Source organism: Strongylocentrotus purpuratus, unplaced genomic scaffold (assembly GCF_000002235.5).
Source record: "Strongylocentrotus purpuratus isolate Spur 01 unplaced genomic scaffold, Spur_5.0 spur5_scaffold_18, whole genome shotgun sequence".
Lineage (NCBI taxonomy): Eukaryota > Metazoa > Echinodermata > Echinoidea > Camarodonta > Strongylocentrotidae > Strongylocentrotus > Strongylocentrotus purpuratus.
This window is the reverse complement of record NW_022145603.1, coordinates 2,879,705-2,904,014: the sequence shown is the minus strand read 5'-3', so window position 1 is coordinate 2,904,014 and position 24,310 is coordinate 2,879,705. Positions and strand designations below refer to the sequence as shown.

The following is a 24,310-nucleotide window of genomic DNA, read 5'->3' as shown; positions in this document are numbered from 1 at the left end:
GAAAAAAAAAATCTGAATTGAATCACATAAAAATTATATTCCATTCAAAGAAAATGAGATTAAACAAGAATTAAATTTCCAAGACTTTCCGCATGCCCTGCAGAACGGCGTGGCCCGTGGGCTCGACCCCCCCCCCCCTTTCACTTTAAAAAAAAGGTATGTTAACGAGAAAAAGAAAGAATGAGTGACCTGCTCATTTGACAGTAATTAAATGCCTAAAACCCCTGAGCATCCGGGGGCTCCACCCACTGGACCAGGGGCGTCGCTAAACCTTTTTCAGTGGGGGGGGGGGGGTGTAGAGGCCAACGACTATCTCTATAGTACTTTTTTTTCGACGACATAAATATACGAATTATTTCGTCAATTTAGTCAGCATCATAGCTATATATTTTAATGTAGCCGCGGAGCTAGGATCTCATTTTAGGGAGGGGTGGTAGTGAGCAAGCGAATCACCTTAAGGGGTGTGGGTAATAGGCCTCTCGCGCGAAGCGCGGAAGCTTAGTCGTTTCCATAAATAATTATTATTATTAGGAAAAGAAGACGATTTATTGTACCGTTCTCGACTGTTAATCCTTATCTGAATTCAGTTCTCCCCTCCCGTGCAAAGCGCGACAATTTTTGACGTTTCATTAAATTAATAGAGCCTGAAAGTAAACAATTCGTTGAACCGTGCTCGACTCTAAATCCTTGTCTGAATGAAGTCCCCCCCCCCCTCCCGCGTTTTAACGTTTTGAAGTTTTGACGTTTCCTTTAATTATTAGAAAAAGCAGACGATTCCTTGTACCATTTTCGACTCTTAATCCTTGTCTGAATTCAGTTTCCCCCTTTAGCGTGAAGCGCGGAAGCTTTGGCGTTTCCTTAAAGGTAAAGACCATTTATGGTCATGCGATTGCATTGTGAAAGAAACGTTGTGGAATCGATCAGAAAAGGTTGATCATCTAGCATTTAGCATCTGCAAGGTTCTAGAATCGTCAAAATGATAAGAAATTTGGCCTATTCTTCGTAAAGTTACAAGCACTATACACAGAAAGATGTATATGGGACTACCCTATATCTCTCACAGACCATGAGAGAAAGAAATTTACCAAATATATGAATTAGTAGGCGGTTTCCCGGCAAATTTTTTATCATCATGTATTAGTCAAAAACATATTCTTTCACATGATTGGTAATGAGAGCTTCCATTTCATTTTTTGAAATTGGGGCATTTCCAATACTGGTCTTTACCTTTAAATTATTAGAGAAAGCAGACGATTCGCTGTACCGTTTGCGACTCTTAACCCTAATTTGTCTGAATTCAGTTTCCCCCCTCTCGCGCGAAGCGCGGAAGCTTTGACATTTCCTTAAATTATTAGAGAAAGCAGACGATTCGTTGTACCGTTCGCGACTCTTAATCCTTATCTGAATTCAGTTTCCTGTGTTTCCTAAAATTACTAGAGAAGGAAGACAATTCGACGTACCGTTTTTGACTCGTCTAAATGAGTTTTCCCCTCCCGCGCGAAGCTCGGAATTTTGGGCGTTTCATCAAAATATAGAGAAAGAAAGACGGTTCGTCGTACCATTGTTGACTCTTAATCCTGTTTAAGAAAATTTTAAACCTCTGATTTCTTTAGCTGATATTATAGGAAAGTGAAACTTCGAGAAAATACAAGTATTGTAGTTGTAGTCACTCTCGAAGTCGCATGCGCGTACGCAGGATTTTTTCAAGGGGGGGGGGGGGGGTTTAACATTTATAAATCGGGCCGAAAATTTCGCAACGACTCAGCCAGCCGCTGAATAAGCGGGGGGGGGGGGGGGTTACACACATAAAAATACCAAGGGGGGGGGGGGTTAACCCCCCCCCCCCCCCCCCCTGTGTACGCGCCTGCGAAGTCGTCACAGTGAATAAAAAGTCACAGTTCGAAGGGAAAAAAACTTGTCGGCCGACCGACAATATACATCTCACCGACTTCAAACTTCTGTATTGATATAGTACACGAGGATCGAGCAAGAATACCGTCACAGCTGACCCGACATAGCAACATATTTACCCGTGTCTTTCTTGCTCCCTCGACGAGACGACTCCACCCAACAACCCCCTTCTCTCTTTTACTCCCACTCATCCTCTATCAGGCTCTGACCTCCCCTCTCTCTCTCCTCTTTTTCATCCCCCGTTTCTTCTGTTTCCATTTTCTCTTTTTTCTTCTCTTTTTCCTTTTCTTTCTTTTCCTTTCTTTCCTCTCCTCCCTCTTTTTCTTTTTTCTCTTTTCTTTCCTTTCTTTTCCTTTCTTTCCTTTCTTTTCCTTTCTTTCTTTTCTTTTCCTTTTTCTTTTCCTTCCCTTTCCCTCTCTTTTTCCCTCCCCCTCTTCTCTTTTTTCCCGACGGCAGCGCAATTTTACCGACAATATCCTGACAGGTGGGGGGGGGGGGCTGTCGCACCCCCACATCCCCCTTTGGCACCGCCCCTGCATTGGACCCCACGCCAATTCGTGACTTCGACTTACCAGCTCGTGTCACAAATAATGTATACCCTATCCAAAAATGTTTATCTGACCGCAATTTAATGCCTAAAACCCGTGAGCTTCCAAGGGCTATAGCTCCGCCTCTTGACCCCTGCCGGGGCAACACCCTGGACCCAACGCCAATTTACGCTCCATTCCCTTCACTCGCTACGCTAGTTAACTCTGAAAAAAATGTTCTGCGGGGCCTGCATGTACGTGTAGGAGTAGTGTGGGGGTTCCAGCCACAATTTTTTTTTTTTTTTGGGGGGGGGGGGGAAGCGAATTACTAATTCAATGAATATGATCCAATCAAACAGGATTGCTTTCAATTCAATTTTGTCATATAAACTTAACAAAAATCGAAAGCAAAGTATATTTAAGATAATTGAAAGCAAATATAAACATAACAAATTATGGAAATTGATTCATGTTATTATTTTTTATTACGACCGGCTTTTACGCAACTCACTTCAAGATTAAGACGTAAAGAAGAAGAAGAAGCCTAATAAGAAGAAGAAGAAGAAAAAGAAGAAGAAGAAGAAGAAAAAGAAGAAGAAGAAGAAGAAGAAGAAGAAGAAGAAGAAGAAGAAGAAAGAACTTGAAGAAGAAAAAGAAGAAGAAGTAGAAGTAGAAGCAGAAGTAGAAGAAAAAGGCAACACGTGAAGAAAAAGAAAGAAGAAGAAAAAGAAACGTGAAGAAACCCGGGAAGGACAACAAAGAAGGGAAAAGAAAAGGGAGAGAGAGAGAGAGAGAGAGAGGGGGAGAGAGATAGAGAAAGAGAGAGAGAGAGAGAGAGAGAGAGAGAGAGAGAGAGAGGGGGGGGGGGGGGGGAGGGAGAGAAGGGGAAGTCGAGAGACAGTAGTTATGAGGCATAATAACATGCTCATGATCATGAGAGGGAGATAATAATAATTGTTCTTCTTTATTGCGACCTCTATTGGGGGTGGGTCATCGTAATGAATTGTGGGTATCTCATTGAAACTAATGCTACTATACTACAGGAATTGTCAATAGGAATTGTACACAAAAATGGTTACACACGAAGCCTATGTATTTTATGTACACTGCGGCTACAGGATTAGAGCCGGTTATAGTCATCATCAATTCTGAGCCTGTAAGTATGCCTTATGACTATACTGTAACATTTCATCACATATAAATAACATTTGTGGTACGTTTATTTTTTTTTTTGCCTGATAATTATTTGTTATTTGTTTTTTTAGTGGAATTGGAGAATTCTTGTGGTGATAGTGAGCCGTATCGGGTGTCTTTTTATCGGGAGAGTTTCCCATCAAGATCCCATTCAGTTCAGCCCGTATGTCATGATGTAGACGTGCTGAGCTGGGCCAAGCTCTCACTAGTCTCAGCTCTGCTGAGCTTAGCTTACTTACATGTGCAATGTGACTACATTCATGCATGGTAGAACTCAGCTCAGTCGAGACGGAGTCTGAGATGTTACTTGTATAGTCTAATGAGATTAGATCTAGACTAAGTCAGTAAGTGTTGTTTTTCAGAAGGAAAGGTGGCGCTTGTTCAGAAGCCTATCCAAAATTTGACCCGTCGTAAATCCGGCGTGGAGATACCCTACGTGAAGATACCCTACGTGGAGATAACCTACGTGGAGATACCCTATGTGGAGATACCCTACGTGGAGGTGGAGTCTGGCTAACTCGGCCCAGGGGACAACTCGGCCCAGCTGCAAAACAGTCATTTTTTGCATGTTTAGCTTTAGGGTTAGGTTTAGGGTTAGGGTTAGGGTTAGAGTTAGGGTTAGAGTTATGGTAAAATGACAAAAAATAACCGTTTTTGCAGCTGGGCCGAGTTGCCCCCTGGTCCGAGTTAGCCCGGATCCGTGGAGATGCCCTACGAAAACATAGACTAGAGTAAACGGAGGGGGTTTTCGGCCACTTAAGACAAAATCCTATTTTTTGGACCCTTTACTTCCTATTTATTATCATTTCTTGTTCAAATCATGAAGCAAATATTATTATTATTTAAACAAAAAGAGAATCCCAGAAAAAAAAATCACGAATTGCCATGACAATATTCATTTCAATTTTCACTGTTTCGGAGTCAGTTATCGGCATAGCGAACCAGTTTTCGGCCGCATGTACAAAGTCAATAGGAAGTGCGCGCACGCGCCGTGCGTTTCCGCGCTGAGACTATAGTACTAGCGGGCGGAGCAGGTATCCCACGCCGGAGCTCGCCAGGCAGAAAACTAGTACTGCAGTGATCGGACATTGGAATCTGAATTAGACAGAGATATCATGTGTGCGTTGCGGTGTCCGGCTGCATTGATTTAATACATGCGGTGAGATACTTTTGAGCTTGCGACCAGCACAAAATCGGGCTCTCAATCTGAAAAATACTTGGAATAAAGCTCATTTTATGGTACCCATATTTCTTACAGACACGCGTAAGATACTCGATTTTTCAGATTCGGGTAGCGGGACCGCCGATTACATTGCTAAAATGTGATATTTTGGGATATATTTTTCATTGCAAATGTGGTTCTTCAGTGACTCTGGTATGGTATGGTATGTGTGGGATATGTGATATGCTATTATGCGATGTATTTTAAAGGGATTTTACCATGCATCCAACCAATCGGCCGAAAACTGAAGCTGGTCGATTACCCCCTCCTTTACTCTACCCAAAATGAAGTAAATATTCATTAAATGTCTGAATAAAGATCATGAGTTAAAAGTTGTTATGTTTATTACCTGTTTCGTGTCAATTTTCTTGTTATGTTTAATGTAAAACCTTGATATTAGTATACACTTTTTCACAGGTTTCACGGCAAACCGCTGCACAATACAAGTAGTCTACATACCGATGGTGAGTTGTTGGCGGGCGTGCGCCTGTGTGAAGTTATCTACCGTAAGGTCTTAGATCCTCATTACTGTAGATAACTTCATACAGGCGCACGCCCGCCGCGCCCGCAACCCACCATCGGTATGCACTTGTATTGTGCAACGGTTTGCCGTGAAACCTGTGAAAAACCTGGTTCTTTGAAACTCTCACATAAGATTGTGAACACACACTTGTCTATACCGCTCTGTTCCCTTCTTGTTATTGAAAGAGTCAAACAAGCCAGTTACATGTAAAGGGACTTGGTAACATTGTTCAGGTGAGAGATAGTAAGGTAGTGACTTAAATGTATAGGTATGGAAATAAACGAAATGAAAATGAAATGTTACAGTTCTACATGTACAATTAAAGATATTCTGAAAATTTGAGTGAAAACAGACCATTATTAATGATACAAATTGGGAAAAACTGATCTGATCGATTCCTTAATTCTCTCAACTACATGTACATTATTAAAATTTAATTCCATTTTAGGTGAATGTAAATTGTCACAGGGCAATAAATTGGCTCTTCATACCGTTTCAGACATTTAAGCATTTAATAGCCTGTTTTATGTCTTTTTTTCATAAAGAATGGTTGGGAAAATTCAAAAATGGTTGGGAGAATTTGCTGTTAATCACTATTAGAGGGTGTTGCACAGTGACGCCTTTAAAGAAAACCATAGATATCTTTGTGGTTTGAGTATTTTGTCAGGACTTTTTGCATCTCGGAGGGTTAGTACAGTAGAAGGAATATAATAAGTAACATTTTATACAAGTTTTCATCAACCTTCAAGAATGTTACCGAGTCACTTTAAGGAAAACGGATTGTACCTCAATGTTAAGAAGACAAAGATCATGATATATGTGGAGGAAAGAATGACCATCATACATGTACATGTATTCAGGCTGATGGAGGGGACATTAAAGTAGTCAACACTTGTACATATACCTGGAGGGCATTTCACAAAACCTTTTTTCAATGACAAATGACAAATATCATTGACAAATCTGCTGACAACAAATCAGAAGCAAAAAACAAAAAACAAAAACTGTCATTTGCCACTGATGACAAGTTTTGTGAAAGGCCTTCCTGGGCTCTCTGATGGTGGGATGGTGGTGGAAGCTCTGGTGGACGCCTCTCGGGGCTTAAATTAATTCAAGGCCATGGCCGTGGATGCCCCTTTGATTGGCCTCGGCCGTGGATGCCCCTTTGATTGGCCTCAATGCCCCTCTCATTGGCCTTGGAGATTTTGTGTGCCCTTTCCAATTCTTCCAATTTGTGCTGTAATATAGGAATGTGCCCTACAGAAAAGTGGCCTTGCCCTAAAAATATTGAAATTTAAGGCCTGGTCTCGCATGGCTACATCATCTCCCACAAGCCTTACTGACATCTGGGAAGACAGAGGGATCTCTCAAGGAACACTAAGATTCATATGATGAATGCTTTGGTCTTTCCAATCCCTACATAAATGGGTCAGAGACGTGGGCTCTTGGAGCAGCACATGAAAAGAAAATCCACGCTTTCGATTTTTGAAATGTGGTGTTGGAGGGGGATGCTGAGGATATCCTGGAAGGTTCATAAATCAAATGATTTGTCACGAATCAAATTGGAGCGAAGGTCACCCTATGCTAGAAGATAGCAGGGAAAAAAATACTTTAAAAAATTGCTTGCATGAAAATAACACTCTTTAATTTGTTTTGCATTGAACTCTATGCAAATTTTTTGTGGGCTTTTTTATGACTTTCGGAGGCTCTTTTTAGCATTTCGGGGGCTAAATTGCTTCGAGCCCCCATGAATTTTTTTCACTGGAAGATAGATAAGAACAAGTTGCAATGTTTTGGACACATTTCTAGGAGTGAAGGTCAGGAAGGTAACATCCTGGAGATGATCATTACCGAAGGTCATTACCCAAGGTCATTACCCAAGGTCATTACCCAAGATTATGTTGAGGGTCAACGAAAACATGATAGGCTAAAAGTTTGATGGGCTGACGGAATAAAAGAGATTACTGGCATGAACATCTGCAAAGCTAATCGCTATGCCCAGGATAGAAACTTGTGGTTGGAACGTCATCATCAATAGGGTCACAAAGGGTCAGTCATGACTGGTAGGACTAGGGTCACAAAGGGTCAGTCATGACTGGTAGGAGGACGACAACATGTAAATTTATGCTCCCTCTGCTTTTAGGAGGGATCAGCAACAAATTAGTGCTTGTTATATTCTGTACATTGTATGCCGATCAACAGAGATCAGTGGATCGTAAAGGAAAGAGATGAGATACAGTAATTGGCGGTGTATAAACCGCCCTCGTGTATTAACCGCACCCCTCTTTTTCGCCCGACTCTGTCGGCAGCAAGTCAGGTCATTAAAAAAACAGTAGAGGACCTAGGATAGAATCTTGTGGTACGCTGTGTAATAGAAGAAAAATTGGAGGAATTACTGTATTATTATATAAACTACATATTGAGATCTATCAGAAAGATTACTTTCAAACCAAGATGATAGACAAATTTGAGTGTTGTTCTAGTTTCCGAGTGGTGAGCCAACCCACCGATTACTGAGCTGGGAGACATTGCCAGGCATAGCGCCAGGTAGAGGGGAATAAATTGAAACTTTTAAAAAAAGTGCGGTTTATACACCGTTAATTACGGTACATGAATTGTAGCCAGAATGCCAGATGCTGTATAACCTGGCACACTTGTGAGTTCAGAGAGGATTAGTATTTGTGAGCAATGTCTGCAAAGCAAAACATATTACAAATATTTTAAGGCAATGCAATATGGGTAATTTTGGTAGATGCCAACCAGTACGATAATAAGAGTGAAATACGGTAATACGATATCACCTCTTACAAAAACAAAAATAGAAACCTTAAAAACTGTGGAATCGCATAGAAACATGTACAAGTAAACCCCCGCAACCCAACAAAAACTTTGCTTTACAAATTTTAATGAAAGAGCAAACATTTTTGATACTTGAATGTACCAGTAAAACATTTTTCTGAAATTTTACTGGCCCGGGCCAATGGACCATTGGTGTCGAGTTTTCGTGAAAATCTGATTTTTCTCCCCCCAATTTTTTTTTAAAGGATACTCAGTCTGTTTTTTTTTTGTCAAGAGGTTGGCATCTCTGGTAGAGTTGGCACATGTACTGTACAGGTGTATATCATTTATTTTGTAATATGTAATGTAGTAATAGTGTAGTACCTATTTGTAAATAATTTATGTACATGTACATGTACATGTATGTGGTAAATTGATGTAGTAAATAATACTGATAGCATGTGTTTCTCTTTTTTCTTTCTCAGGGAACCATCATGGGGAGCCAATGTACAGACTGATTGCCTCACTGAAGGTCAAAGGTCACTCCCTCATCAGGCAAAGGCTTCCTGATATATTCCGGAGTTACCAAGGTTACATTGAAGTTAGACTGATCGACCTCAGTACCAGGATAAACTTGGGCCCAAATACTTGCCATTCTGAACTGGGATTGTAATGTCTTTATCAAGGCAAGATGCCATTTTTATACAGAATTACATGAACATGTAAATCAGTTTGAAATGTACATTACATAGGGGTAGCGTGTGTCACCTATGATTTTCTTCAGATTTTTCTTTTTTCATCGTTTATATCCAAAAGGTTTTTATAAAAATTGCTTTATATTGTGACAATTCCATTATGCGTGTTACATGAAACTAATATTTATATCATATTGGAAACAAAGTTTTGCACCGTAGTGAAATTGAATTCAGAATATATGGAGTGATATCTCTGAGCTTGGAAGGTGCTAAACTCAAATTGGATCCTCATTTGGAATATTATTAACTTTATTCTCTGGGATTTGTGAAAGAGAAAGTAGACATGATGTGTGATGTCATGCCAACAATATCGGAGGATGGCGTAAGTTTGCGGGACTCCACGCTCGGTGACGACGCAAACTTTGAGCAGTTGATGGTAAACATGCTCGAGGAACGCGATCGTTTGATGGAAACGCTTCGTGAGACGCAGGACTCATTAGCAATCACTGAGCAACGCGTAGACGAAGTAGAGAAGGAACGTGATCTGCTACAGAAACAGATGTCCTCTAATCTACCCCGTGTAAGTATATCGATTCAATATCTTCAGAAAACAATTTTTAAAAGCCCCCCCCCCCCCCTCCACTGATTTGCTGACTTCCTTTTCCCTTTTGGAAAATTCCATTTCTCTGCAATACTTACAGAAATATGATTAAATCTGTTTGCCTTGTGGAGATTGTACGTACATGTAGTGATTAGTGCATTATTACTAGAAAATAACACCCATAAACATAAACATGTAGATATTGCCTGTGTTTATGCGTTCTGGTTCATATGAGTCAAAAAGAGAGTTGTGATTCTGTGGAAGTTAGTGTATGGAGGATTCAATTTTGTATGTGTGTCGCATTATCCCAGCCTGAATACGATTGGATATTAAAGAGAGTGTGTCATGACGAGACCACATTGTATGTGTCTTTCCCGTGGGCCTACTTGGGGCCAATCCGGTATAATATGACTACGGATGACCGAACTGCAGCATTCACGTGCGTGCAACATACGCAAAACCGAAGCGCGAGGAGAAGTTCGGTCTATTTCGTGAATGCTATCGCGCGTTGGCCCAGTTAATCAAGTCTAATCGTTTATGTGCAGTTGTCCAAAAGAAAATGTACTGTACAGTAGATGACATTAACCAGTATTTCCCATGATACACTCCCTTTAAAGATTAACAAGTTTCAGTTTTGTGACCGAGTCTCTAGTATGTGTGGGTGTGTATACAATGCTAAACTTGATTCTTCACAGACTTTATAATATCTTAGCAGCGCTAATCTTTTACTCCATTGTTCACATTCATGGTGTTCATGACTGACATGTTTTGTTTCTTAGCAGCCCCTTTCTTCAAAGCTCATCCTTGGACTGAGTTGATGTAGCTAAATGGGCCGTGCAACCAAACTAGAATACATTGCTCTTAAAACGAAAAGTCATGAACATGTAGACTGTAGCATGAATACATTGTTCTGAATGTTAATCAGCTTTAGGTCACTGGAATTGAATAGAAGTCTCTTCAAGTCAGGAAACTCGGGATTATTAAACTTGATCTTCTTGGGTCATCTTTCATTTAGTTTGTTTTATAGCAGTTCACTTTAAGTGCGAGAGAAGGGAACCTCTGTACAGTACTTGTAATTAAAAAAACATTTTCTGTGGTGAGGGGAGAAGAAAAAAACAAAAATATTCAAACCGATTCATTCAATGAATTCCAGCTACCTGAGTGTAGATGTACTGTACAGTACATGTACCAGTAGTCATCTCAGCTGTACTGTAGCCCCCCCTCCCCCTTCCCCCTGTAGCGTACACACGTATAGATCTAGATACAAAAGAAGTGTGGTTAAGCTGGACTGTACATGTACAATGTAGGTGCTTCGGGTTCGTCTTGATGAATGAGAGGTGACAGGTTAGTGTATACTGTTTTGTTTATGTTTTAAACTGAGATGAGAGATTGAGGTCATCTGTGACAGTTATAAAAACAACCTGATTAATGGTTATTATATCTGGCACAGCCTGTACAACATGTAGGGCATTGTAAACCCGAAAGTGTAAAGGGTATGGTGGTCAGGTCTTGTATATTTTACTGGTTTGAGATGATCCATTTTTTAAGCCAGACATTTCGTTTAGAATATTTTTTTCAATTATTTAATGATAATTAATTGTTTTGATAATTATACAAATAATACACAGCTCAGTAAGAGCATTGGTAAGAAATTACCCACACAACTTTGGAACAGTCTAACGTTTGGACTGTCTTGAAGGTACCCAGTGTGGGTAATTTTACTGATTCCCGAATAAAATTATGTGTATTATTTGTTTTAAAAGATTATGTTTTATTTGTTTTATAAAATGATAATAATAATAATAATAATTGATTCTTATTGAGCGCTACTACAGACAAGCTGATCAGAGCGCTCTACAACAGAAAAGAAACATACAAATCATATCAGTTAAACAAGGAACAGTAATTAAGATATTATGAACGAAAAGAAAATTTAGCTACTCAAAAAGTACATTATGGATTCAAGATGGAAAGAGTTGGGTTTATTTGTTTTATTTGTTTTGTAAAACGATGTTTTATAACATGATTTTACTAATTGCCGGTCATTAGCATTTGATAATGACCGGTTATTATCAAAATTATGTGTTAGGCAAAATAAATGCCTGGTCACATGTACGCTCTCGACCAATCATTTGATTAGGATCCAAGTCATCATCTTATAAAAGATTCTACCATAGTATCAGTGAGCATTTTATGGAAGTCTTAAATACCACCAAACTGTAGTTTACACTGTGTTTTAAAGGATTGTGCCTGTAAACAATGCCCCTGTTTAAAATTTTGTTTGAAGGATTTGAGTCATTGGACTTAACTTGTTAGGGTTCTTTTTAGGTGAACCCCGAGAATATACAGTATTGTTATAAAGCCCAGCAGTAAAATAACTCCCTTCTATACTGTACATTGTAGCTGAAACAGGAAACTGGAGTACTTACGGTAGATTTCTTCTGGTTATGGAGACCATTGAGTTGTGCTTTGATAAAGACCTCGATGATATTAAAGAGAATAGGAAAGCAGGCTTCTAAACCACTTGATATGAATCTATCTCACACTCACACACAATCTATCATGATTAAACCAAGTTGTCAGGCAGCCAGTCAGCCAGCCATTCAGTCTGTTAGTACAGATAGAACATGTACAGTACGCATACATTGTACATTGATTGTATAATTAAAACTCAGTTACAGCATACAGTGTACATTGTACATTGTACATGTACAGTATTTGCCGGCGTAAAGGCCGCACCGCCGTATAGGCCGCACCCCCAACTTTGACATTTCGTAGAGGAAAAAAAAAAAAAACTAAAAAAAAAAAAAAAAGAGAGAGAAAAAAAAAACTAAAAAAAAAATTATCGTAATTTTCTTGTAGAACACTCTTTTTTTTTTACAAACTATACCAAATTCATCAATATTCTTATAAATCAACAAGAAGTTAACCTCAAAAATGATCATAATTTAGCAGATCTTCATCGACTTTTAAGCTACATGTAGTACTGTATTGTACGCAGATTTGGTATCCTACAATACCCCTACCTCGATGTGCGGTGTAATCCGAAATAGCGTTTTTCGACCTGCGCAGTTGCGTTGCGCGGCAGCTAGCTTGTAAATTCCTGTAAAGTCCTGTAAATTCAGAGGATTTTGAGTGCACTTCACATGTGCATAATTATTGCATTGAAGAATTTGTTTATTAGATCAAGTCTTGGAGTGAAATCATTGAATCACATTTGAGGTAAAGCACTATACATGTACATGTAGGTTCTGTTTGAAGCTCATATTTAGATACATGTACATGAAACCCTTAACTCAGGGATTAATACACTGTAAAGGTCTGTGTTTAATGAGGCATATTTCAAGATGGTATTCTCATCTTTTGAATCTTATTTGGAAGTTGAACTTTGAAAGTGATACACTGAATGTGGCATGTAATAAATCATCTTGTCTGCTAGGTGAGAGCAAGAAGGATTTTCATTCCTATGATTTAACACAGAGTTAATGTCATTCTAGCTCTCAATTGGTTCACTAAGTACCAAGCTCTACTGTGACATCACACTGAGTCTATTGGAGTATTTGGTTTGGTTAATATCCTTAGGCCAATGTCTCTTGTGTTCTCAAGGGATTGGGTGTATGACGTCATACAGAGGCTATATCAAGCCACTTTGCATTCTAAATAGGGGAACAGTGCAGAGAAAGGGGTTGGTGAGAAGAGAGAGAGAGAGGGAGGGAGAGAGAGAGAGAGAGAGAGAGAGAGAGAAAGAGAAAGAGAGAAAGTGTGTAGTGTAGTGTGAGGATGGTAAAGGAAGAGTAGAAGAAAGAAAAGAGAAGAGTACATGTAGGCTTTTTTAATTTAAAAAAGAGGATGGCAGCTGTACATGTACTCTGTGTACAGTGTAAATGGTGGTTTAAATTTGAAATGGGTGATGATCAAATAGTATTGTAAGTATATACATGTACACAGTTAACAAGTGATTTTAATAGGACTACTGTATGTACATACCCAATTGTAAAATGTAACTTTGATGTCTTTTGTGTTGCTTCTAACTCAAGAATGAAAGGTGGATTGGTGAATTAGAGTCTTTGTTGAGTAGATGTAGGCTTTAATGTGTAACATTCTCAAGAAACATACATCGGGACAAATCCATTTTTCACATGCTTAGAAAAATTACATAATTTGGAAAGAATTTGAATGATTTAGTTCAACATGTAAACTGTATACAAAATAAAGAATAATACTGTGAACAGATGGTCTACACTACGTGTATATACACTAGAGAAACGGTACACCATCGGCTTGATGAGGAAGCAGTTTTTTTATCAACAGAGTTGTGGATTTGTGGAACAGTCTTCCTGAATATGTTATCACAGCAACTTCTGTAAACTGTCCAAGGAATAGAATAGATAAATACTAAAAAACTTGATTTTGTAAGAGCCTGTACAGTATACATTGTAGAGTGTACAGTATGTAAGCTGTACAGCTGATATTGCAAGTTTGCTCACACTTGTGCCCTTTCCCACTTTATTTAATTAATTCATTAGAAAAGACAAGAATAACCACTGAAGAAGACATGTACGATCAATGAACAGGCATTTCTATTAGGTTTATGGTCCTATATAGAATCGCTGGATTAATGTTAAGTAAAAGTTGAGATTCCAGAGAGGGTGGGAGAGAAAATAAGTTGTGAGTTAGAGGAAGAGAGAGAGAGAGAGAGAGAGAGGAAGAGGAGAAAGAACAAATATAAAGGGAGGTTTATGTGTACAAATGACTATGAAAAAGGAGCACAGGTTCTTTAATCTGATGTACATGTACACAGCCTTGTGTAGAATTTCTATCCTATTTTGAATCTTGGTAAAAGGCATTCACTCTGCCTAAAATCATGTGTACATGTACAATGTAGGAATATGAGCTTTGGGACAAACTACCTTCAAACTGTCAGACTCTCAACCAGTTCAAAAATTGTCTTGAGACACATTTATTCAAAATTGCTTTTGACTTTCTATTGAGATGAGATGTTCATGTGAGTTTGATTATGTTTCTCACAATGTTTTTACCACTTGATCTCTTTGACTCAGAAACACAACATCATGGTACTGTAGCTTGCGTACATTACAGTACGTACATGTAGGCCTATATGAACATGTACATGTAGTATGTACAATGTAAAGGAATTAACACTTCCTTCTTACTGTTACATGTACGCCAAGACACAATTGACCAAAAAGTACAACAACAAAAATGGTTTAATTTTTAGTTACATTGTGTAGGAGAAAAAGAAAATGCAGGGAGGAAATTTATTATAACCAAGATTTCCCTTCCTCAAATGTAGCTTTAATTATCAAATGTGCAGTGTACATGTAGTATTTAGAATACAATAAAACATGTTTATCTTTGCAAGAATTTGTGTGTAATTTCTCTAATCATAATGCAATAATGATTTCATGTATTTCCTGGTATGCCTACATGCATGTACATGTAGGTTGTACCTTTTTATCCTAATACGTTACATTGGCGAGTCCACAGGATATCAATGTATCTTACTATCAACACTATTGCAGGACATTGTTCATTGAACTGTACACAATGATGGTACAGTGTACCGTAGTATAAAAGGAAAGCAATTGATAATACACTCAGGCCCTAGAAATCCAATGCATTAGAGACTGCAACCTTATAAATGAATGAGAGACTTTGCGTGCATGCTTAGAATACATTCTATGTATTGTAGGTTATACCATGGTTATTCGCATGTTCCCTATACATGTACATGTAGGCACAGGGGTTATTTACATTTACAGTATTCTCTGCTCTCAGTTCATAGGAGGCTTTCACACTAATCCATAGCTCAGATTTGAATAGTTATCCTTCTTCTCACCTGGCTTCAAATGCATCCATGGTCTTGCTCCTCCTACTGTATTGTACACTGTATCAACGTGTACAGTGTATCTAGGGTGCGTTCAAGCAATTTTTGTCTCGCCTGCGTAGCAAAAAGCTTTTCTGGTGATGGTGACAGTGACGGCGGAGGCGTCAACATCAAAAAACATTACCTAAGTTCAATATTCAATGAAATTTGGACTAAAGGGGTATCAAGTATCCCAAATCATGTGAGGAGAAGATAGAATCACAAACATGAATCACAAATCAAAACGCCGTCAAAAAACTTGGTTACTGCGGGAGAGCGTTCAAGTGATTTTTCATCAACGCTGATTCTCGCTCATTTCAAGCCCAGCCACTGCTCATCACACTGTGTAGTTTGACCAAGGAAGTATACAAACTGTAGGTCAACTTCGCTGCGTGCTTTCTGTCTGTGTTTACGGTTGACTGTCGGTCAAACTGGAACGAGGCACGATAATGACGTCATAGAATCATGATTGAGATCTCTGTTCGTCCAAGCGAATTTTAGCGACCGTGATTCTGCAGAATCACGATACAAAACTTTTTCAGTGTTTCATGTTTGCGTTTTTAAACACGTTTATTTTTACGACCAACAAAAAATCGCTTGAACGCAACCGTGTTTTAAACTAAACGTCTTTGAATTCTGTGATTCTAGGGCACCCTGACTTTTGATGTTACCAGCGGTAAAAAAAGTGTGGTTAATACACCGTTAATTACGGTACATGTAATGTACATACACATACATGTAAGCGTGAAATTGCACTTACTAGTTTGACCCGATTTTGATTTGTGAATCTTGTGTAATGTGAAATGCCCTTCTGTTGGGGCTCAATTTGATTATTGAATACTGTGCTGTCTCGAGGCTTGTTTACATTCATTGGATATTGTATCTGGGCAATGTATTTCTAACATTATAGAGAGTGTGAAGCATTGTGGACAAACTACTTCAATTATCAAAGTTGATTAGACCTCATACATTTTGTACCTGCACACACGCATGAAGTTCAGGCTGAACTTCATTACAACTATTGACATTGCTCATTGGTTTGAAAGTTCACAGTGATTTCTGTTAGCTTTTTTTATCTTGACTGTCAATTTTTGTTTCCTACGTGAATAAACGTAGCACACCTACCAATAACCTAACAATTCCAAGATTCATTTATATTGTATTGTACATAATCTGTACATGTATGTACCACTAGGCAGCAGGGCGCGACAAACCCGCTTGCCCGACGTCCCGGGGCAACCAAATTGAGCCGTCGGGCAAGTAAATCAAATTATCACTTGCCCGATTCGGGCAAGTGATACTTTTACAGTAATTTCCTAGTGTCCAAGAACTCTACCATTCACCCGTCAACTTCTTACCCGTCGTCAAAATCCAGAAGCAAAAAAGCGATCGTTCCGATTTCGAAAAAACTTCACAGACAGCTAGCCAGCTCAGCTAGCTCAGCGCGCATGCAACAGTGACACTTCAAGCCATGAATGCCGCTCCGCCTCCACGCATGGCCGGCCGTGAGCTAGCTAGAGACAGCTAGCGCGATCGTACCAGCTGCGAGCTTATTCGCGCTCTCTCTCTCTAGCTCTGCAGGCCGCACCGACAGGCCTTTGCTATTCTCTGATTGCCGATTGGTTGAATCACGCCAAATATGACGTCATTATCAGAGCTGCCAAGTCTCCCGGATCCTGCGGGAGACTCCCGGATTTTGACCCAATATCCCGTTTTCCCGACCCCATGCAAAAATCTCCCGGATTTCCAGATTTTAAGTTGTATTATTTTCATAAACGACTGTTTCACAAGACTAGCATGTTGAGTTCGTACGTACGTATACAAACACACGGCAATTCTGTAATATGAATTTTCCTGTTATCCAGTCGTCGAATATAAATTTACCGTGATATCGTACTTTATTTAACAGCGTAATAAATGAGAGTTACGCCGAACGACTGGCGGGCTAATCTAACAAACCATTGGGAACATGTGATAATGTGAGTGGTGTTTGTGTGATAGCAATTCGCCTGCTTGCTCTGCCGGGCGGCTTCCTCGCCGGCCCCCGTAGCGTCCCGGTACGTTGGTGCCGGTTTCCGATCGGTCGCGTCAGAGCAGCCAGAAGTTGCACTGATACAACAAGCAGACTTTGTCTGCTGCGATCGGCCCAAAAAACTGCACATTTCAACATCAGTTTTTGGATTGATTTGGGGACTTTTGCGATGTGATTTTTAAGTGGATTATCATTTGATACCAACATGGCAGTGTTACTGCAGAGTGGATTTTGAAGCCGACTTTTTTTTTCTGATCTCCTTTGCCGTTGGGAACGCATCGATATAACTTGCATCTTCCGAAGGCGTAAGTCAACTTTGTCCAAAACAAGGCTGTATTTTGCTCTCTGTTTGAGTATTAAAATATCATCCAGGACAATGTCGAAGTCGAAATATTATCAGAAATATAAAGATGACTACCACTTGGAATGGCCTTGTGTTGGGAAATCTACGAAAGGCGAATACTACGCATTTTGTACAGTTTGCGGCGCAGATATCTCCATCAAGAGTGGGGGAAGAAATGATGTATTTCGCCACATCACATCTGACAAACACAAGCAAACCGCGAAAGCAAGGGGCAATACAAAAGGAATACAGAGCTTTTTCAGGTTAGTATGAACAGTTCTTAGATTTGTAAAATCGAGAAATAGTCTACCCCTCTATACCATAGACCTGAGTTCATTTCGTCAGTAGTTGGGGACCTCATTAATCTCCCTAAAACTTAGACTTACTCATAAACACGTGTGCGGGACTTGAAGGGTGGATGTCCCATGCTACCAAAGGGAGTATAGCAAGGACCTCCTTAGCAAACTCAAGCAAGCAACCTACCAGTCACTTCAAGGAAAACCCTCAAGCACACCCCAGTCCTTGCCTTCCACAAGTACATCCCCCATTTCACAATAGAGGTAACAGGAGTTCATAGTCTGAAATATGATGTGAAGTTCATATGTTATCAATTGTATGCAAATAAAATGTGCCATATCAAAGCCTTCCATTTTGAGAAATCATTGAAAAAATGTGTTCTAAAAGGGTTTCAAAGAGGCTTAAAACCAAGAGCTTTTGGGGGCCTGCCCCCTGCCCCCCCCCCCACCAGGGGCACTAAAAGGCCATTCTTGGTTCCCGCCAACAATGAAGTCGTTCGATGCTGCTCTCTCAGAAATCTCCCTGATTACCCAAATCAAATGTTGGCAGCTCTGCATTATTCTAGGGAAATGAACACGTGCGAATCGGAATGGAATAAACAACAGGGATTTTCTAGTAAGTACAAAAAGTCAAATGTTTGATATTTATTCATAATGACTGTTAATGATTGTGAACATATTATTTAAAACTCGCTGCTCATATAAATCAGATGAATGTTTTTGTCTCGTTTTCAATTTATTACTGCGGTCTCAAGATCCGACCGAGCGAGTCATTTTGATAATAGTATCGAGACCCCCAGAATATAAGCCGTTGTTGTTTTGTTTTCATGGTTTTAGCGACGTTGTTTAGTCTAGTTTTCGCATACTTATCCGAGATTTATCGTAAAATAGCGAAAAAGGACTCGAGGTTAAAGCATGCTTTAACCTCGAGTCCTTTTTCGCTTTAAAGTTTTGGGCAAGTGGAAATATTGTTTGGGCAAGTAAATTGAAAACCCACTTGCCCGACAGGGCAAGTGGTGAAAAAAATTCTTGTAGCACCCTGGGCAGGATTCAAGGATTTATGTAGTCCAGCATACATTTACAAATTAGTACATGTACATGTACATGTAGAATATTCAGACTACAGGAGCTGTACATGTATGTTCTCATTTGTACTGTATATGAAACCAAGGCTGCAACGTTTTCACGGATGATCGACAACTACACGTGTCCGATTTCTTGTACGCGGCCGCCATATAAGGTGGAGAATGTAGTCATATTCACTGTTTTACGTGTATTACATCCTTTCTTTCTGGGTTACTTCCTTTAAAATTCTATCTGTTTCATTTCATCAATCATTGATACAAGGAAGTTTAATAATCAGAAACATTTTGTGTTGATTTAAGGCACAGTATTAAACTGTGCATGACCATTACTGTATGCGCACTGCTTCAGACAGTATGCCCAGCCTCACTGCACTCCAAATCACTTTCATTTTCTAGTTGCTAGGCAAGGTCACATTGATGTACATGATTGGATACTGTCATTTATAATTTTGAAAGTGATATTGCCTGCTGTGTACACTTCTTTTGGTGTATTAAGGGTGCATTTATGATACCTTTTTTTTTCACGTTCGTATACAGTGGGGTTCGATATACATGTACATGTACATGTATAGAAATGCTGATTCTGAATGGCAAAACATGATAAATGCACAGTAAGATTATCAGAGTTTGACAGATGTCACAGCAATGTGTGGTCAAGCCACTTCAGGCCCTGTGCTAGTGCAATCCTCTCAATAGACCATTGATATTACAGGACATACACTGTAGGCTACTGTATATGCAGAGGTGTGTCGTTGTGGATTGCCTTGGTCTTCTATTAGTTTTACCGGTCAGTGAACCAAAATGACTGTAAATTGTCACCTCATCAAGTCCCGCCATGGCAGGCACTAATGCCCTTTGGCAAGACATTGATCTACATTTGCCACACTCAACCCAGGTGATGTAAATGGGTACCTGGCAGCAATTAATTCCTTGAAATGCTAGAGCGTAATGCGTTGTAATGACAGCATAGCTAAAGCCGGGGTAATAGTCTCCAAGTTTGGAAGTGCTTATGCTACGTTTACACTATGTTCCCGGCGACCACGGCAGCCCCGTTTGCCCGAAACGTAGTGGGATTTAGACAAATTTTATCCCTGGATTCAAGTTTTGTTACGTCTTGCCAAGTTTTCTCACGGTCTACCACGGTATCCGTGACGGGCCGTGGGGGGAAGGGGATGCCGAGTCCCGGAGGCTCCAAGGCGCACTACGGTTCGGCCCGCGTTCTACCACGGATGCCAGAACGTTCCCTCCCGGCCCGTCACGTTCTGATGGGGTCCCTCACGTTTCCCACCTTCTGATCAAGGGCTGACACGTTTTTCACGTTCTGTCAAGGCTTTGTACGGATGAAACGTGGACGCAGGGCAGCTTTGGAGCACGTTTGTGCCGGCGGTATAAACAGAAGGTCTCCCAAGCAATAGCAATCATGGTATTCTGAGACCTCGCGTTGTGTCAGACCGTAGTAGAACGCAACGCGCCGTAGCGTGCCGGGCGCTTAAACCGTCCCACTACGGACCACCCCCAAGTTTTGTTACGGCCTATTACGGACTGTCACGTTTTGTTACGTTCACCCCGGTTTATTACGGCCTACTAGGTTTCTCATCCGCACCATGACTGCCGTGGCAAATTTTTGACAGTTTAAAAATCTGACACGGTATCCACGGCAATCAAGGCCTGTCACGTTTGCCCATACGGTCCCCCGCGTTGTGTCACGTCAATCCCGTTTCGTCCACGGTGGCCTGAAACGTGGTTGCCGTGGCCACCGGGAACATAGTGTAAACGTAGCATAAGAGACTTACCGGTAATTGTAATTCACGCTATATAAAAGCTGAGAATTATTATCATTATTATGTACAGAGATTTGTTAAAATGTTATGTGTGAGATGAGGTAGATGAGAAAAGAGTGTGTACCAGGTGTTGATCTGAAGAAAGTGTGTACATTTATTTTGTGTATTCGTAAAGCTGGTATGAAGAGAATGCACATATTGTTGAGTAGATTACATTCCATGAATGTTTACAATAACAAAGCCATTCAAGTGTCATGGTGTACTATGAATGAGATCCAATGACTCATGTAACAACCATTGCAAGGATGTAATGTACATGTGTACATACATGTAGAACATACTCAGGCCTGATAAAAACCTCATAAAAACGTGATTTAAATCGGTTTCCCGATTTTTAAAAAAAATTTCCAGATTTTTTACTGATTTTTTTTTTCTTCCCGATTAAAAAAAAAAAAAATCCAGATTTTTTTTATTTTTTTTTTTTTAAACCAATTTTTTTTTTCTCCCCTTTTTTATCCTGATTTTCCCGATTTCCCTCTTATTTTCACTATTCTTCCCTACTTTGCCCAATTTTGTTTCCCAATTTTCTTACTCGAAAGGGGGGGGGGGAATGTTGTTAGATGCCATTTTCCCCCCGTGAATCCTCTTTTTTTTTTTTACTCAAGGGGGGCGTGGTTGAGGGGAAAACAAAAAACCTATTTTTTTTATAGTGCTCATTATATACCTCACTTAAGAAATCCAGCCATCTGATTGGTCGAATTGCATTCATAAACTTCAACTGTTCCTGTAAAATTCCCGGTAACCATGCTTAAAACATTTCAATATTTTTAATAACCATGGTTATTAAAAAATAGGTCAGTCTCCATGGTTACCCCATAGGTTTACATGTTAAAAAATGGTTTGAGCGATGGAGGATACCATACGTGTGCGAAAAATTGGTCGGCAATTTCAATACAATTGAATCTCGATCGATCTTACCGACAATTTTATCTTGCATTGTTGACATGAAGACGAAAATTAACTCTCAAAAACAAAAAAACAACATCTGCCGATAGATCTTGATCTAAGTTCGTGCCAATATGCATTGCAAAAGTAAAAGAAGGGTCCGTTTCATGGAGCTTTTGCGAAGCATCCCTCACGCGGAGCCGTTTTCAATCCATTTTAATGTATATTGGAGAAAACTGCCAAGCATGTTAACGGCGCGCGATAGCCGAGTGGTCTAAGCGTTGGTTTTCGATACACCTCTTGTTGTACGCAAGAGTTCGAATCCCGTCTTCGACAAAAATGTAAATTATTTTTTATTTTTTATTTTTTAGTCTATTTTTTTTCGGCATATAAAAGTATTAATGACTGCTTTAATATTCGAGAAATAGTTGTTTTCATACGCTCTCGGGAAGGTTAGAATTGTGCTATTCCCCTCGGCAAGCCTCGGGGAATAGCACAATTCTAACCTTCCCTTGAGCGTAATAAAACAACTATTTCTCTCAAAGCAGTCATTAATACTATACTGTCACCCCTGATACTGTATTCGTGTAGGAGAGGTTAAAGAGACACTCTCATATCGTTGACTGGAAATAAACACAAGCCAAAATTGTGCCCTTTCTTTCCATCAATTTTGTTCAGTCTTAAGGGCAGCAGTAAAATGTGATGTTCTACATGTATGTTTAGGTTTTGCTTGGCTGATATTTTGTTACATTGTACCCCGCTTTAATTTTTGTTAAAAAAAAAAAAATCCACCTACACATACATGTACATGTACATGTGTTTTGTATGACATGCTTTTGCCTGCACATATTCAGATATGCTAGGTAAATATTTGTTTAAATGATTATGACTCACTTAAAAATTAATGACATTGCTATCTGTCAAATTTATGACACACAATAAGAACCGGGGGTTGAACAATTGAAGTTAGAATCAATGACAAGGTGTGAAAACCAACACCAGCTCACAATGTATTGTATCAATGAAGGTTTGAATCAATGGATCCATTCCGTCTGAAACCTTTTTGACTCCCCCACAACAGTGGGGTACAGTGAAACGGAGGGAGGCACATGTGCAACATCAAATTGCATGGCAAAAAAAAGAGACAAAAAATAAGGAAGAGAGAGAGAGAGAGAGAGAAAGGGAGAAACAATGAACATACTGTACAGAATCTTGTCATGTTATAAACATGTACATGTACATTGTACATGTAATGTAGTGCATCTAATAGACAAATAATAGATAATATTGTTTATTCAGTCAAACACAAACAGTCTCTCAACTTTTATTCGGTGTGTATACACTAAAGAAATTGTATTATTTGAAGGGAACCTTTGGAATGTGTACATGTATTGTTTGTTTTTTGATGCAATTGTCTGCTTTAAAGGAGCAAACTATTGTATTAGTACATGTAAGAACATTTCTTCATATTTCCCCTACGTTTTGTAGATGTATTTAGGCATACATGTACTGGTAATTTTACTTCATGGGAGCTCGCTTGTTCAATCAAATGAGAGCAAGGGGGAAAACCCTGATTTCTCCATGGAGGGGGGGGGGGGGGGGGGGGGGGGGGGGGGGGGGGGGGGGGGGGGGGAGGGGGGGGGGGGGGGGGGGGGGGGGGGGGGGGGGGGGGGGGGGGGGGGGGGGGGGGGGGGGGGGGGGGGGGGGGGGGAGGGGGGATTCTGTGATTTCTACTTTTTTGTCTCCAGAGCTCTCATGTATTTGTAATTGGTACGCTACATTGTTCTGTACACTATTTTTTATTTTAGATGCACTTATGTTACATGCATTTGTACACAAGCCTGAAGGATCCTGTTCAACTACTGTATGTGTACATGTACACTGTACAATATGTCCCGTTATTGAACACGTTCCTATGAATCTCTACTATATAATGGGGTGGTATAGACCACATAAACCTCTTCCATTTTATAGTTACATATATTTACGTGTACCCTGTACAATTAGTTCCTGTTTTCACGAAGTGACGGTAGTGAGTAAAATCTGCACGCAAATTGTATGCGATTTTCATTCACTACCGTCACTTTGTGAAAAGAGGGACAAATTGATATGTTCCATTACGTTCCTATGGAGCCCTACTGTATAACGGAGTGCTATAGACCACACAAACCTCTGGCATTAGTTACATAATAATCACCCTGCTTTAATCAATGAAATCAATTAAGAGTAACCCATCTGCTATGTTATTAATTAACTTAAATCCCTTTTCTATTCCTGTGATAATGGCTCTGCCCACATTGCTGCGTACAGGCTGACAGGGTTGGATTAATTAGATTAAAATCATTGTAATGTGAAAGTGCAATGGATTGCTAATCCTCATGGCTAATCTTCATGGCTAATCCTCATGGCTTTTCATTTTTCTGCTAACCTTTATTCCCCTGTGCTGACTGCGAATGAAGGGTCTAATTTAGGCCATCAATATACTGTATA

The 24,310-nt window shown here is 39.8% G+C and overlaps 1 long non-coding RNA gene across 1 annotated transcript; it reads left to right on the top strand.

The window, feature by feature from the left end:
* Nucleotides 1-3,433: 3,433 nt before the first annotated feature.
* Nucleotides 3,434-10,575, top strand: LOC115925365. The gene is made up of 2 exons (XR_004064659.1): nucleotides 3,434-3,594; nucleotides 8,641-10,575. It is a non-coding gene; the product is annotated as an uncharacterized LOC115925365 (long non-coding RNA).
* The last annotated feature ends 13,735 nt before the right edge of the window (nucleotides 10,576-24,310 follow it).